Genomic DNA, 13,222 nt, shown 5'->3' on the forward strand with positions numbered 1-13,222 from the left:
GGAGATTATGAGGAGGAGGGAGGATCAAGAGCAGAAGGATTCTACGAGGTAGGGGGGGATCAATGGTGGGGGGGAGTGAAGGTTGAGAGAGGAAAACTGTGGATGAAATGAGCAGGAGGAGCTGAGCCGTCCATTAAACAAGCAGTTGGTTGAGGTGGCGAGTGCTGCGGTGTCCTTGAGCCTCAGGTCAATAAAGCCATTACGTTACTGTGACACAAGTGCGCACAAACAGGTCTGTAGACGACCTTGACAGTGTATGAACGTGTTAGTGTCTGTGTGTGTGTCTGTGTGTGTGTGTGTGTGTGTACGACAGACAAATGAGTGACACCGTATGAACACGCAGTCTGCTCGAGAGATCATTTGTCATCATGAGAATCCCGAGCACCACCTCTGACAGGGACACACACCCTCTGGGCTTCGGTTTCCAATATGCTCACATCAGAGCTTATATGCTTTTAGAGAATCGCTATTCCATTCTTCATCTTTCGCTCTGTACGTCCGTGATAAGGACAACACCGGATGAGCTGTCCCCCGTCCTGTCATGCCTTCGCCGTGTCACTGACAGTCGCCCAGCAGTGTCTGGGACAGACATGACCACAACATGAGTGGAACTATATGAACTGCAGCCTTTCTTATTTTAGAGGAGGCGTTCAGTTGGAACGTGAAAATCCATATTATATTGTATTCTAAGTCAAATATCTGAGCATATGCGGCAACAGCTGGCTGGCAGGACAGTGACGGGTCATCACAAACAGCTCCCCCTGTGATTCCCGAGAGATACTCCCTGATATCAGATTAAAAGCTGGATGCCGACGTCCAGCCGTGCCGTCAGAAACCAAAGATTAGATCTCAGGATGCACACATCTCGCGAATGCTTGCGTACAATGGGACGACGCGGTGCAAGGAGTTATCTACCCTGATGATATGTCATGTTGGAGGCTGTCGCTTGCAAGTGCCTCGGCATTTCTCCTTTTTTAGATTTCCTCCCTCGCATTATTTAAAACTGCTCTGCTGTGAAAATAGCACTGGAAATGTCAAAATCTTCCTGCGTGCTGTGGACCGCTTTCTATTCATTTCTGCTAAGAACGAGAGCTGCTGAGCTCAGTGACAAATATCACATATAAATGATTATATTGAAATAATAACAATTTAAGGACGGTTTGATGAGCTTGAGCCACGGAATGAGGAAACAAATTAGTCGGTGAGGACAAAAAAAGATTAAAAAGAAAAGGAGCGAGATCTTGCACCTCTTCATCCTTCTCAACACATCCCCTGGAAGATGGTCAAATGCTATGCCAAATGTTCTCCCCGTTCAAACTGGAGTCATCTGAGGATAGATCCGTCAGTATGTGTGGGCAATAGGACGTCTTCACCAGGGTGGAAGATACTGTCACTGCGGGCCTGGTCCACGTTTTTGGATGACATGGAAAGAGTGGAGAGCCTCCGGCCTGCAAATACCAAGGAGAGTATATTCTGTTATTACTCAATTTAGGCAGTGGCGGAATGAAAACATTTACTCATGTAAAAAGGACATTCACACGGGGCAGCAACTTCAACACAATATTAGGTTAAACTAGAAGGGCACTCAAGGCCAAACAATCCAAAACATTTCTGTCTAGCTATTATAATCGAAACAGTCGTCCGATAATTGTACAAAGTCGTATAATTAACAGCATCATTGTGAAAGGTTTTATTACATCAAGATCCAAATATCGATCCCTGAGACATAAATGGTGAAAAATGCTCTCCTGCAATGTGAAGACTGATTAAATAAAAAAAATCCTGGATCAGGCCCCTTCAACGGGATCTATACTTTTTCCATAATCCTGCTGACGAATTGATATGGTGAAAACATAACCTCCTTGATGATGGTTAAATACAAAATCAATTGCAAGTAATTGGGCTATTAAAACTGAACAGAAAGACACAATAAAGTTAAAATGCCTGATTTCCTCAGGCAGATGGTTCCAGAGCCTCGGGGCCCCTGGCTGCAAACGCTCTGTCCACTTCAGTGTTCACGCCTCTGCCTCAGGATCTCAAACTTTGCTGAATAACAGGTCATTAATGTTTTGGGAGAAAGAGCAAGGAGTTGTAAAATGAATCACTGAGATTCATAAAATCAATTCCAAAGCATACTGCAAGCCAGGATTGTAGTCGTGCCTGTGTTGTGGGTAAAAGCCTGATAGCGGAGCAATAGATTTTTGGACAAAAAAAAGCCTGAAATAATCAAATAACTCACAACTACATTAATAGTTGTTTATTGTAATTTTCCATGTAACAATGTCAAACACTTCATGGATCCAACTTTTAAATTTGAATCTTTTCCTTCCAATATTTTAAATAATATTCGGGGTTCAGACCGTTGGCTGGACAAAACAGACAAATGTGAAGTTTTTCCTTTGGGCTGTGGATCATTTTTACAGCTGAAACCTTTCGGTGAATGTTTTTTTAGTGCTCTCGAATCTCACGAGAATTGCTTCTGCCTTTGTGAAATGAACAGAAAAGAAAAGCAAACCTCAGTCTATGAACATGAGAGTTGTTGAGGAGTCACATACTTCACCTTGTGACACCTGCAGAATCATCTAAGTAACACTCATCTACTTTCGTTATGCGGCAGGGTTCTTTTCCTGTGTGTGTGTGTGTGTGTGTGTGTGTCTGTGTGTGTGATTGTGTGTCGTGCGTGTGCATACACGCCCACACAAGGGTGTGTGTGACAAATCTGTCAAGCCTTCGTGCTCTCTCACTTTTTAGACCTATTTCTTTTAGTCTCTAGAGTTTTTCTGTCAGTCACTGATGCTCTGCAGCTATAGTTTTGCAGCGGGTTTCTTTGTGTGTGTGTGTGTGTGTGTGTGTGTGTGTGTGTGTGTGTGTGTATGTGTGTGTGTGTGTGTGTGTGTGTGGGTGAGCAGCACAGCTGTGTGTATTATCGTTTTACGAATTTGATTTGCTTGTGCGTGCCTGTCAGTATTCTTGTGCTTTCTTCAATTATCTTTGATCAGTGTGTGCACAGATTCACTGTGGGGAGTGGTGTGTGTGTGTGTGTGTGTTTGTGTGTGTGTGTGTGTGTTTGTGTGTGTGTGTGTTTGTGTGTGTGTGTGTGTGTGTGTGTGTGTGTGTGTGTGTGTGTGTGTGTGTGTGTGTGTGTGTGTGTGTGTGTGCGCGCTTAAGCCCCCCGTGGTGCAGTAATGAGACATATTGCCTAGACAGAGCTTTGGGAAGGTCATGCTAAACTGAGGCACTGAGGAAGAAGGGAAGGTGTGACTTGTGTGACTGTGAGCGCCGCCTAATGACGAATCATAACAACCCGCACTAAATTAGCAGGCGAATTTCATCCTGCAATGACCCGAGGAGGAGAAAAGAGACAAAGACGGAGAGAGTCTAAGAGGAGAAGTGGCCAAAGAGGAGACGGTTCAACCAGGTCCCTGTTAGTCACCACGACCTCCAGGATCTGTCTCTTCAGACTGCGAGGGTGGTGGGTGGTGAACCAGACCCACAATATTGTTAAGGTATTATCGAGGAATGAGAATCGGACGACACAAAGCATGTTGCAGCTGTCAGATGGCTTTAAACCAATAAATGCAGGGTGTCTCGGTTTTATTCCGTCCCCTGGAGCTCAGCCCTTCTGGCCCACATCCTTCACCCACTGGACCAACAGCCTTCACACCTCTTCTCCCGCCGGCCTGTCGCCTAAACATGATGTTCATGTCCAAAAACGTGAGACTGGATTAAGCTGCATTAGAAAATACTGTATGTATTGTAGGGAATCGAAAGCTTCAAAAGCAAGAGTTTAAATTGAATGAATCTTACTTCATTCATTATTTATTTAGATTTCTCCGAAAATATATTTGCTCCTGGCAACTAGATGATTCTCAAAGTGTCAGGAAAAGACTGTGGTAACAATAGAATTGTGGTATGGTTATGGAAAGGTTGTATTTTTGGTTTTATATTGAAAATGACAAAAGATGACTTGTTACTAACATGTAACCAAAACCACAATGTTCCACTAACCTTAAAACCAAACTGCGTTTGTTGCCTAAACCTTACCACACAGTGGACTGTGAACACTTTATCAAATAAATACATTTCTTCTTATTAATAATACTACTACTAATGATAATAAATAAATAAACACATTAACATGTGCTTCACAGACAGAAAATACAACGTGCAATAAATACTTTCAATAGAATCATGACACTAGGGTAAGAGACAATGAACAATCTTAAGTGTAAATAAATGAGTAAAAGTTTTTAAGAGACAACACTGAGGTAGAGAATAAATCTCCACTCCCTTGTTTCAGTTAGTCCCTCGACACGTGGGCAAACGCTGATCTCTGTCCATACACCCCAATCTCCTCCATGCAGCCGTGACTGTAATCAGACAGCAGTTATGCTTCCTCTAAAAAAAAAAAAAAGTATTCTAAATGCAAGTCAAATTAGCTGCTTACATGTATGTATTTGTAACAAATGGGCTATGGCTCCTGCAGCGTATGGACCAACACAAACCCGCTCCCAGCTATTGGCCTTTTATCTCCTCAGCCGCTGAATGATTTATGAACTTCTATGAGTCATAAACGACCTCCTCCCTGACCTTGAAGGAAACCGTCCGGTGCATGTGGAGCGAGCCGACAGCCCATCTTTATGTCACTCTCCTCTTTAATTTCTTATCGGGGGGCAGCAGCAGCAGCAGCAGCAGCAGCAGCAGCAGCAGCCGCCTGGAGCCTTGAAGCACCATGGTGTTGAACCTGCAGCTGCTCCACCGCAGAGATGACCATGAGTAAAACACCTTGACTGTACGAATCAAGGGGGGGGGGGGGGGATGTAAATTCTGCGTGGAGCTCAGTTGACCCTCTGTTTGGCGTAAATTATCGCTGCCAAACAGCTCGATCTTAATAAGTCACCGTCTCTGTTTAACACCGCTCACCTTCAAAGTTTCTGCTGCGTGCGACCGGAATTCCATCTGCGTGATTCGCATGATGAATTGTGATGTCATTAGTTGCGACTCACCCTGCGCCCCATTAGCAGTCTCCTTACTGCGGCCGAATCGGTGGCACGCACTGCAGCCATCATTCAGCCGCCTGGTGTCTCTCTGGTAGATCCACACGGCCCAGTCTCTGTTGTACGAGAACAAGAGTTGCACAAGTGTTCGCCTTTGTTTAATGAAGAGGTCACAGTCTGATTTTATTGAGGGCAGGTCAAACAACCTTGCAGCTTTAGACACATCAGCAATGGCTGATTGAAAAATTCGGCAAAAGTCCAGGTTCCTGGAGCTGCACGTGAGGGTGTTTTGCCCTGTCCCCATTCTGCCTCTCATTCCCCACAGTGTTTGCTGGGAGCTGGGCGTGGCCTTCTCCTCCCGCCAGTCCAATCAACCCCCTCACCACTTACGTATTCAAGCACCGGCTCAGACACTTATGAATAAACTTGAACTTACCTTGTGTTACTTTGGCATCGGTCGAACTCTACTTGTGCTTACCTGTCACTGCTGACGTCGTACACAGAAACATGGACTTTGGTGCTACGAGAACGCTGCCCTGCGTCACTAGTAAGACTTCTGCTGGAACTGGTTGGACAAATGTTCCAATAGTCGCTGAGAAAAAGTGACAAGTAAGAGTTTTTGTTCAACTAGTACGACAAAAAGTCCAACTACTACAAACAAGTGTCCAACTAGTACTGACCAAGAGCCAACTAGTGGAGGAAACTAAAGTCTGATATGAAGGATATGGAATATATGCTCAAAAGACTTGAGCCTTATGATTAATACGACTACACTGCGTGAGCTGTGAAACAATTTCGTTGCAGCGTCCATGTTTTTTCCACATTCCGAAAATAAAGCACATGATCAAACGGAACTCGGAGCGACGCCTTCACAGCTCAGAAAACGGGGCCCGCCAAGGAGCGAGTTGATGCACAATTTCATAACTGCTTTTCTTTTTTGCGTTTGCCCACCAACGTGTACCTTCAACCTTTTGTTCTCCGTCTGCTTCAGGGATCACCTCCGCTCCCTGTGTTACTGCCACGCTCAGCCAGCTCCCCAGTCCCACCGTCCCTGGACCCTGTAAGAACATTCAGATCTGTTCACCCAATTCCAAGTTGAGTTCACTTGTTGTTTTGGCCTGCTGCTCAACATTCCCCTGCACTTTGACTCTTTGTACAGCACATTTTGATAGATCTGTTCATTAAATCTTCATACTCTTTTATTCCCTGCCTCTGCCTCTTTGCTCCACTTTTGAGTACATGATACAATCCCTTCTAAGAGGCCTTTCCCATCGGATGAGAAATTAGAGACGGTTGCAAATGTTAAGATGTTGTTTTTTTCAAAAAGCTTGTCATTATCAGTCTTTAAACTGCCCACAGCAGGACTCGCTCTGTCGGGAACAAAGGTAAAAGTAGGTCCGGTAGTTGGATAGGTCAATATAACCCTTGGCAAGAGGCTGGTGTCCGTCCCAGACTTAAACAGGGTTGTTTAGTTTAGAGGACTTGTTAAAAAACATCGTATCAGTTAAACCTCAGCACTAATCCACACCAGAAATCCTACAAGATCCGTTCATCATCACTGGCAGCTGCGTGCTTTGAGCAAAATCCATGATGAAACAAAAAACAACAACGGGTGTGTGTGTGTGTGTGTGTGTGTGTGTGTGAGTGTGAGTGAGTGTGTGTGAGAGAGAGTCAGGACATGGCAGCTTAAAGAGTTCTCAGAGGACTAGAGATTGGTACGGCTGTCAGCCATGGGGAGCAGAAGCACATGCAGCGTGAAACTGAGCATCATGGACAGAGCTCAGCAGATCCTCACTGGCGTCGCCTGCTCATCTCTCCGTCACACTGCAAAAAAAGAGTCTAAAATCACCACTGATTTCTTTGGACGGAAGTCATAGAAATCCTCTGACAGCGCTCTCAATTTTCTTGGAACGGACCAGCATTTATTACGCCTCGTTTCATAATAACCACATTTATATCTTCCCTGAGATAAGTCAAAATGTAATGGAATCAAGTAGAAGAAGTTATGATTGATATTTTTTGCAGTGTGCCCCCTCCTTCCTCATCTCTCGTTATTATTCTATCCCAGTCCGCCAGGCTTTTACTCTGTGCAGTGGAGTGCCAATTATTATGGTAATGACTGAAACAGATATCAGATGGGTTTCCCTGGAATAAGCTTTTCGTATTTCATGTGTCCATGTCTGCACGTGAATGTGTTTTTGTGGGGAAAGACGGCAGCAGGAAGCAGAAGGGAGTGTTTGTCCATTTGTAGAATTTAGTTTTCTCACCTAGCCTGGCTGAAGGAGGGAGTTCATAGTAAACCACTCGGCCCTGCTCGACGCAAACACGTTCCTCAGACCTGTTTGGACATAAATCGGTGGATTATAAAAGCAGCTGGTGTCAGAGCTTGCGACAGAACTTGCACATGAGAGACAGACAGCGACGTGATGACAGTCCCGTTTCCAAGGTCATTGGTCCATCTCGCTCCTGTATGGCGTCGCCCGTTGCATCATGGGATGTGTTTCATCAAATGTGTCAGAAATTCTCGGGGATGAGAACGAAGCCCGGGTCCAATTTTTAGGAGCTGGCGTCGTTCACCTTAGCTCGGATGGGTGCGTGTGTGCAAATCCTGTCCTCGATTTAGATGCAGGAATTGATTGGTTGGTGTCAAATAATGGCAAACAGCATAATCAACCGCTCTGACTTACATAGGAGTAAAAAATACTATAATTCTAGCAAAATTCAACTTAGAAAAAAAAAATACTGTAAAACACACCAACTGCTACGTATGGTTATAGATGTGAGCGTGTTGAGCGAGGCAGACTCATTGTAAGCTGTGAAGGATATTGTAAGTGAAAAGAGCTGTCCCACACAAGGAGCCGTCAAGGACATTGTGTCTAGCTTCTACATCTCTGAATGGTCATAGTGAGAGTGAAAATTAACATGCAACACTCATCTCAAGTTTTCTCCCCAGAATGCGAAGCTTTGATCCAGAGATGAAGGGGAAAGCTGAGTTTTATCGATGAAACTAGATGCTGGATTTTTTTTTTATCAAGTCAGACTTTCCTGGCCCGCCTTTTCATTTTCAACAACCTTCAAAGCTTTACCTTTGTTTACCCTCGTGGCCCTGCAGGGAGAATACTGTGTGTCCGGCAAATGATTCTTATTTATGGCAGAAAGAAGACGTAATACCTGAATGATGTTATCCAATAATATTCCACAGTATTATTGGTGTTGATATTTGATGCAACTGTTGCATCAAAAGCAGGAACGTTGCAGTATTTTTCATTATGTCTTCATTAACTTCTCTTTAACGGCTGGTGAAATAGGCCACTTTACGTTCATAACTCATGTGGGATTGTCAGTTGTATTGAGCCAAAGCATTCGTTTTCATTCCATACACATGGCTTTCAAAAAACAATCAGCCCCTGGTAGGGCCGCACCACCGAATATAACTAATTGAAATTTATTGAAATGAATTAATTTTGACCATAGTGGTCCTGACTGAAATGGAAACGGTGCAATTCACTTTTTCACTTTGAACAAGTACTTGGCTGCGTAACCTTATCACTCAGTCAGTAAATGGACCCACTGCAAGCACTTCAAAATGTGTGTCTCATCCACACACATATTCATCCACACATTCACACACTGATGACGCGTCATGAGGAGCAGTCAGGGGTTCGGTGTCTTGCTCGAGGACACTTCGACACCACTTCAGAGGAGCACTAGACGATCGCTCGACCTACCGAGCCCCACTCAGTCCGTCAGTCATGGACATTCACATTTATAGAAACCGCCCCGCTGTTACAACCCATCCAAAAAAACATGTCATGGTAAATTACAAGGACACACGTTGAAAAGGACCGTATCTCTGGAAACATTTAAAGGTTAATTTGTTGCATGCACTGTGCACAATCACTATTAGCTGCGAAACGTGAGTTATTTTTGTTGTGATGACGCCTCGAGGCAAATGCTATGATTGCAGCTATAAGTGTACATGAGGGGGAGGGCGATTTGCTGCGCCATCAGATTACCTTGTTGTTTTTCACCAAGAGAGCATCACCGAGGTGTTGTGGGGGAGGCCTTAACTTGACAGTTCATATTGTACTCGGACACATTTATGCCAAGAACTAGAGGATTAGCTGTGGTATTTCATTAAGCCAAAGATAAATAAATAAAAACACCACACTTGTGAAGTGCTCAAACTGACAAGTGTGCCACATTATCATGCAACTAGCTTATTACAACATAACCGAGGTCAGACTTCAGGTTTCGGCAAATTCCCGTGAGTACAGGCTCCGAGAGGAGTGGACAGTGTTCCTGTTGAAATCTGCCGTTCGCAGCTGCCATATTAAAGCAAGAGTATTTCTTCTTTTCAGTTGTTTTTTTCCTATTTTTATTTATGTTCTGACCATCATTTGAGGGATGAGGGTGTGTCATTGTGCGACTGCAATATCATGAATATTTTAAATGACATGCAATAGTGGGGGCTCTGTCGTGTGGCATAGGAGAAACCAAATTTGACGTAAAGAGCTTAATGGGCTACTGAGTCGGTGAAGTTACTAATTCCTTGAGAAGCACGTCTGAGGGTACCTGTGCCTCTCCTGCTTTGTGTTTCTATGACAGGATCACCCTAAACACTGATCTGCTGATGTTTAAGCGGTACTATTGTCAGACACAGATATGACGGGACAGTCTTACATTTTGCATTTGCATCCGCACCATGTCCTTGATGTCAACTCCTGAAATGTTCTGTTTGAATCTAGGCTCAGTCATTTGTCCTCTCCGTTGATGTAGCGAGGAACAAAGTGTTGGACTGTGCTGATATCCTGGGACACGCCGAGCACATGAGGGGACATGAGAGGCAGGCACTTACTAATTACCTTTTTTTTTGTCTGAATCCTGCTCTTCTTTGGCCCGCCCCATCATGTTAGATTACATGTTTCAAAACAAAAGCGAACATATATCTTTTTCATTCAGTCAAAGTAAAGGATTTCTTTCCAAAATAGTTTTGCACTACTATCTGCTAAGGTTTTCTAAAATGAGACTTTTCCTTTTTTTTCCCGTTTGCTTTCTTTGTGCCACTCTTACATTCTGGTCCCCTCATCAATAAACATTGTGTTAATGCGGCTGGTAATTATGAAACACAATTGTCAGGAGCCGACAGCCACGCTCAGAATAGTACAGATTGCTGCAATGTCAAAAGTAAAGAAGCAACATGCTAAATATTGTTTTTCTCCGCACTGTTTCACAATACTCTGGCATAATTAATTATCATTTCTGAGTCTCAACAATCCAAGAACACGCTCAACAAGTGAATGTTGTGATTTAAAAAAGCCTCTCCTTACTGCATAATGTGCAAAAAGAGACAGCCATTCCCTTTCCCTCTGCTGATGCAGTCTACGTCTCATTCTTTCCCCTCCTCCTCTCACGGTTTACTTCAATGACAGATCCGGTCTCTTGGTTTTTCTCGAAGCTGCGGCAATGATGAGTCGCTCTGCCTCCCGCCATGTTCTCTTTTTTTTTTCCAGAGTTTTCCAGTGTGAGCGATGAAGATGTTTTCACAAGAGACGGATGTGGGAGAAAAATACAATTTCACCCCTTTTCACGGAGACAAAATCTCGTTCGCCTGCTCCCGTGTATGTTTTTTTAGGCAGCGGGTGCTCAACATGTTCCTCAAGAGCGTGTGCTACAGGAGTTGAACCGCGTGTTGTTGGTGTGAACACATAATCCATTGGCAATTTAATCTACCGAAGGTTGGTGGTTAATCCGATCATTAATGTAAGCGGTTTTTCAGCGGTGTAAACCTAAATAGCACTTTCTTGCTTTTTGTGCGTGAATCTGTTTGTGAATCTTACATGTGACAGTGTATGTGATGCCGGCGGTGTTCTCTCATCCTTTGGCACTGACGAATGACTGCCCGCCCGGTCATCTGTTCGCAACAACCGCATTCATTTATTTAATGGTTTAAATTGTCTCACGTGTTGGCAGAATTACGGCCCCATGCGTCATAAGGGACAGCTAGTTCTGACGTGGTTATAGGACAGAGCCACGGACAACGACGGGCTCCAACTGAGACCTTGATGACAGTGTTCACTGCTGATGATATTGTCCTCCATCAGGAGGGAACAGTGTGATGAACACACTCATTAGTGATTTAGGTGAATACGTCATCGTCAAGTTTGAAAGCCCTGATCTATTTCTGTGCAATGGAGTTCATTTCACCACACTGGGAAATAATATTCTTTAAAAAGTCGCTATTTTTGAGACACTTAAAACCCACAGTGAGGGGCGGTAAAGCTGCAGCTGCAGTTCTAATCGTTGTTTTGTGTTTTTCGATTGATCCGGTTGGAGCCGGCTGTTTTTCCGGCCTTATTTTGTTCACATTTTACTATCAGCTCATCAATAGTTTCTGGTCCCCTACCAGCAGTTGTGTGTACCGTATACAAAATGCTAAATGGCATTCAAAGTGTATCATTTAAATTAAATCTTTATAAAAATCCTTTTGATTGATTTTTCAGTCCAGAAAAGTGTTCACTCAACAATTATTTGTAAGGCTCCAGTCACAATTTTGTCTGCCTAGTTGTAATTCTATATCACATCCATTTCTCCATTTTTTTTAAATGGCCAAAAGAAAATGTTCTTGCCCCCGAGAATGTGATTTTAGGCTTTAAAAAAGCTCACAATAGAATGGTGACTCGTTTTCCTAGAAACATTACAATTAAATTAATGCTCAACACTAATTGACCATAATAGTGATTAATAATATCTTTCTATTCAGAACATTATTTTCATTGTTACTTGCTGTATAAAACGTATATGAACTAAAAAAAAAAAGGGAACCATATAACCATTTAATTTGTGGGAGACATTTGAAGATGTTTGTGGAAGAATGTTTTTTTTTATTTGGACATATTTGGATTTAACAGGATTCGAAACACATGCTGCCTTTTTTGTTTTTCATCACTGTTGTCCTTTCCCTCCAAATGAGATCTGTTTGCAGATATGCAAGATGTGTTTGTCTGTACTGCTTCTGAAATATCAAAATAGCCCTCTTGACATGCTGACATTGTCACCCCTCACTTTAAACATCCACTCTGCCCTGCTGCTCCCAATTCCTTTATTTTGTGCTAAACCCTGTTATCGTCTCCTGCTGCAATGACCCAGTTTCCCCGCAGAGATCAGTTCATCTTCGTTGGATCTTTTGTGTGCCCGCATACATCCAGCCATATTCACTCCTTTGCATTAATGTGACAAGCGTGTGTTTTTTGTGTATTTGCAGGATGCGAACTGGGTCTTGCGTGGGGAGCCTGACTCGCCCCGGTTTTCCCAACCAAGTAGTGACAAACTCACCCGAGTGCCTGCGATGCATGACTCATAAGGATATGATTTTTGAAATGCTAATGAGGTGAAGATTATACAGAGTGGAAGAGCAAGGAAGAGTGAGACAGAGACAATAAGACAGCGGGAGAGATCCCCCGCATCTCGGAGCGTCTTTTGCCGGAGCTGACAGTCACCGCTTCCTACTGAATGTATAGGAGAGTTTCCAGATAATCTCTCTTTACCCGCTTCAGTATTTCATGACTTTGCGATGAGTCAGAGGGGGAGTGAGCGAGTGGGAATTCAGGCAGGAAAGCCTGCAGCACTGTGAGAACGCTCTTCTTACTTTTTTCTCCCGCGCTCTCTCTCGCTCTTCCATCATCATGTGGGTGTTCATCTCCAGTGCAGTGAAACAGGGCTAAACAAGGATAAAGAGAAGGTCAAACACACATGGACACAGTTAATCTTCCTCCCGTCATTCCATCCATATGAGACAGTGCCCCTCCAGGAAAGACTCAATTATCTTTGTCAGAAGAACGTACGACCAACACCTACTTTCCTCTGCTATTCTCCGGCATGTGTACACAGGGCGGGCTTCAACTTTTAGTTTGGGTTTTTTTAACCTTAAAATGCATCACGGTGTCAAATTGTGATGATGCTATTTGCCTGAGGGCCAGATCAACAGGGCTGCGGGGTTCCGCTGCACAAGTGCAGAAAAAGGATTTATTTCAGTAAGTGTGCTCTCATTCCTCACTCGGTCTCCCTCGTCTTGATCCCGGTCTTCATCCCAACCTGTCCATGTTTCTTCCCCATCGTCTCCCGTGTTATATTTCCCCCCCAATCCCCATCCTCCTGCTATCTCTCCACCATCCAGTCCTTCTTTATACGCCGCCATCTTCTCCCCCATTTGCCTTCTCCTTTCT

This window comes from Scophthalmus maximus, chromosome 14, assembly GCF_022379125.1.
Source record: "Scophthalmus maximus strain ysfricsl-2021 chromosome 14, ASM2237912v1, whole genome shotgun sequence".
NCBI lineage: Eukaryota > Metazoa > Chordata > Actinopteri > Pleuronectiformes > Scophthalmidae > Scophthalmus > Scophthalmus maximus.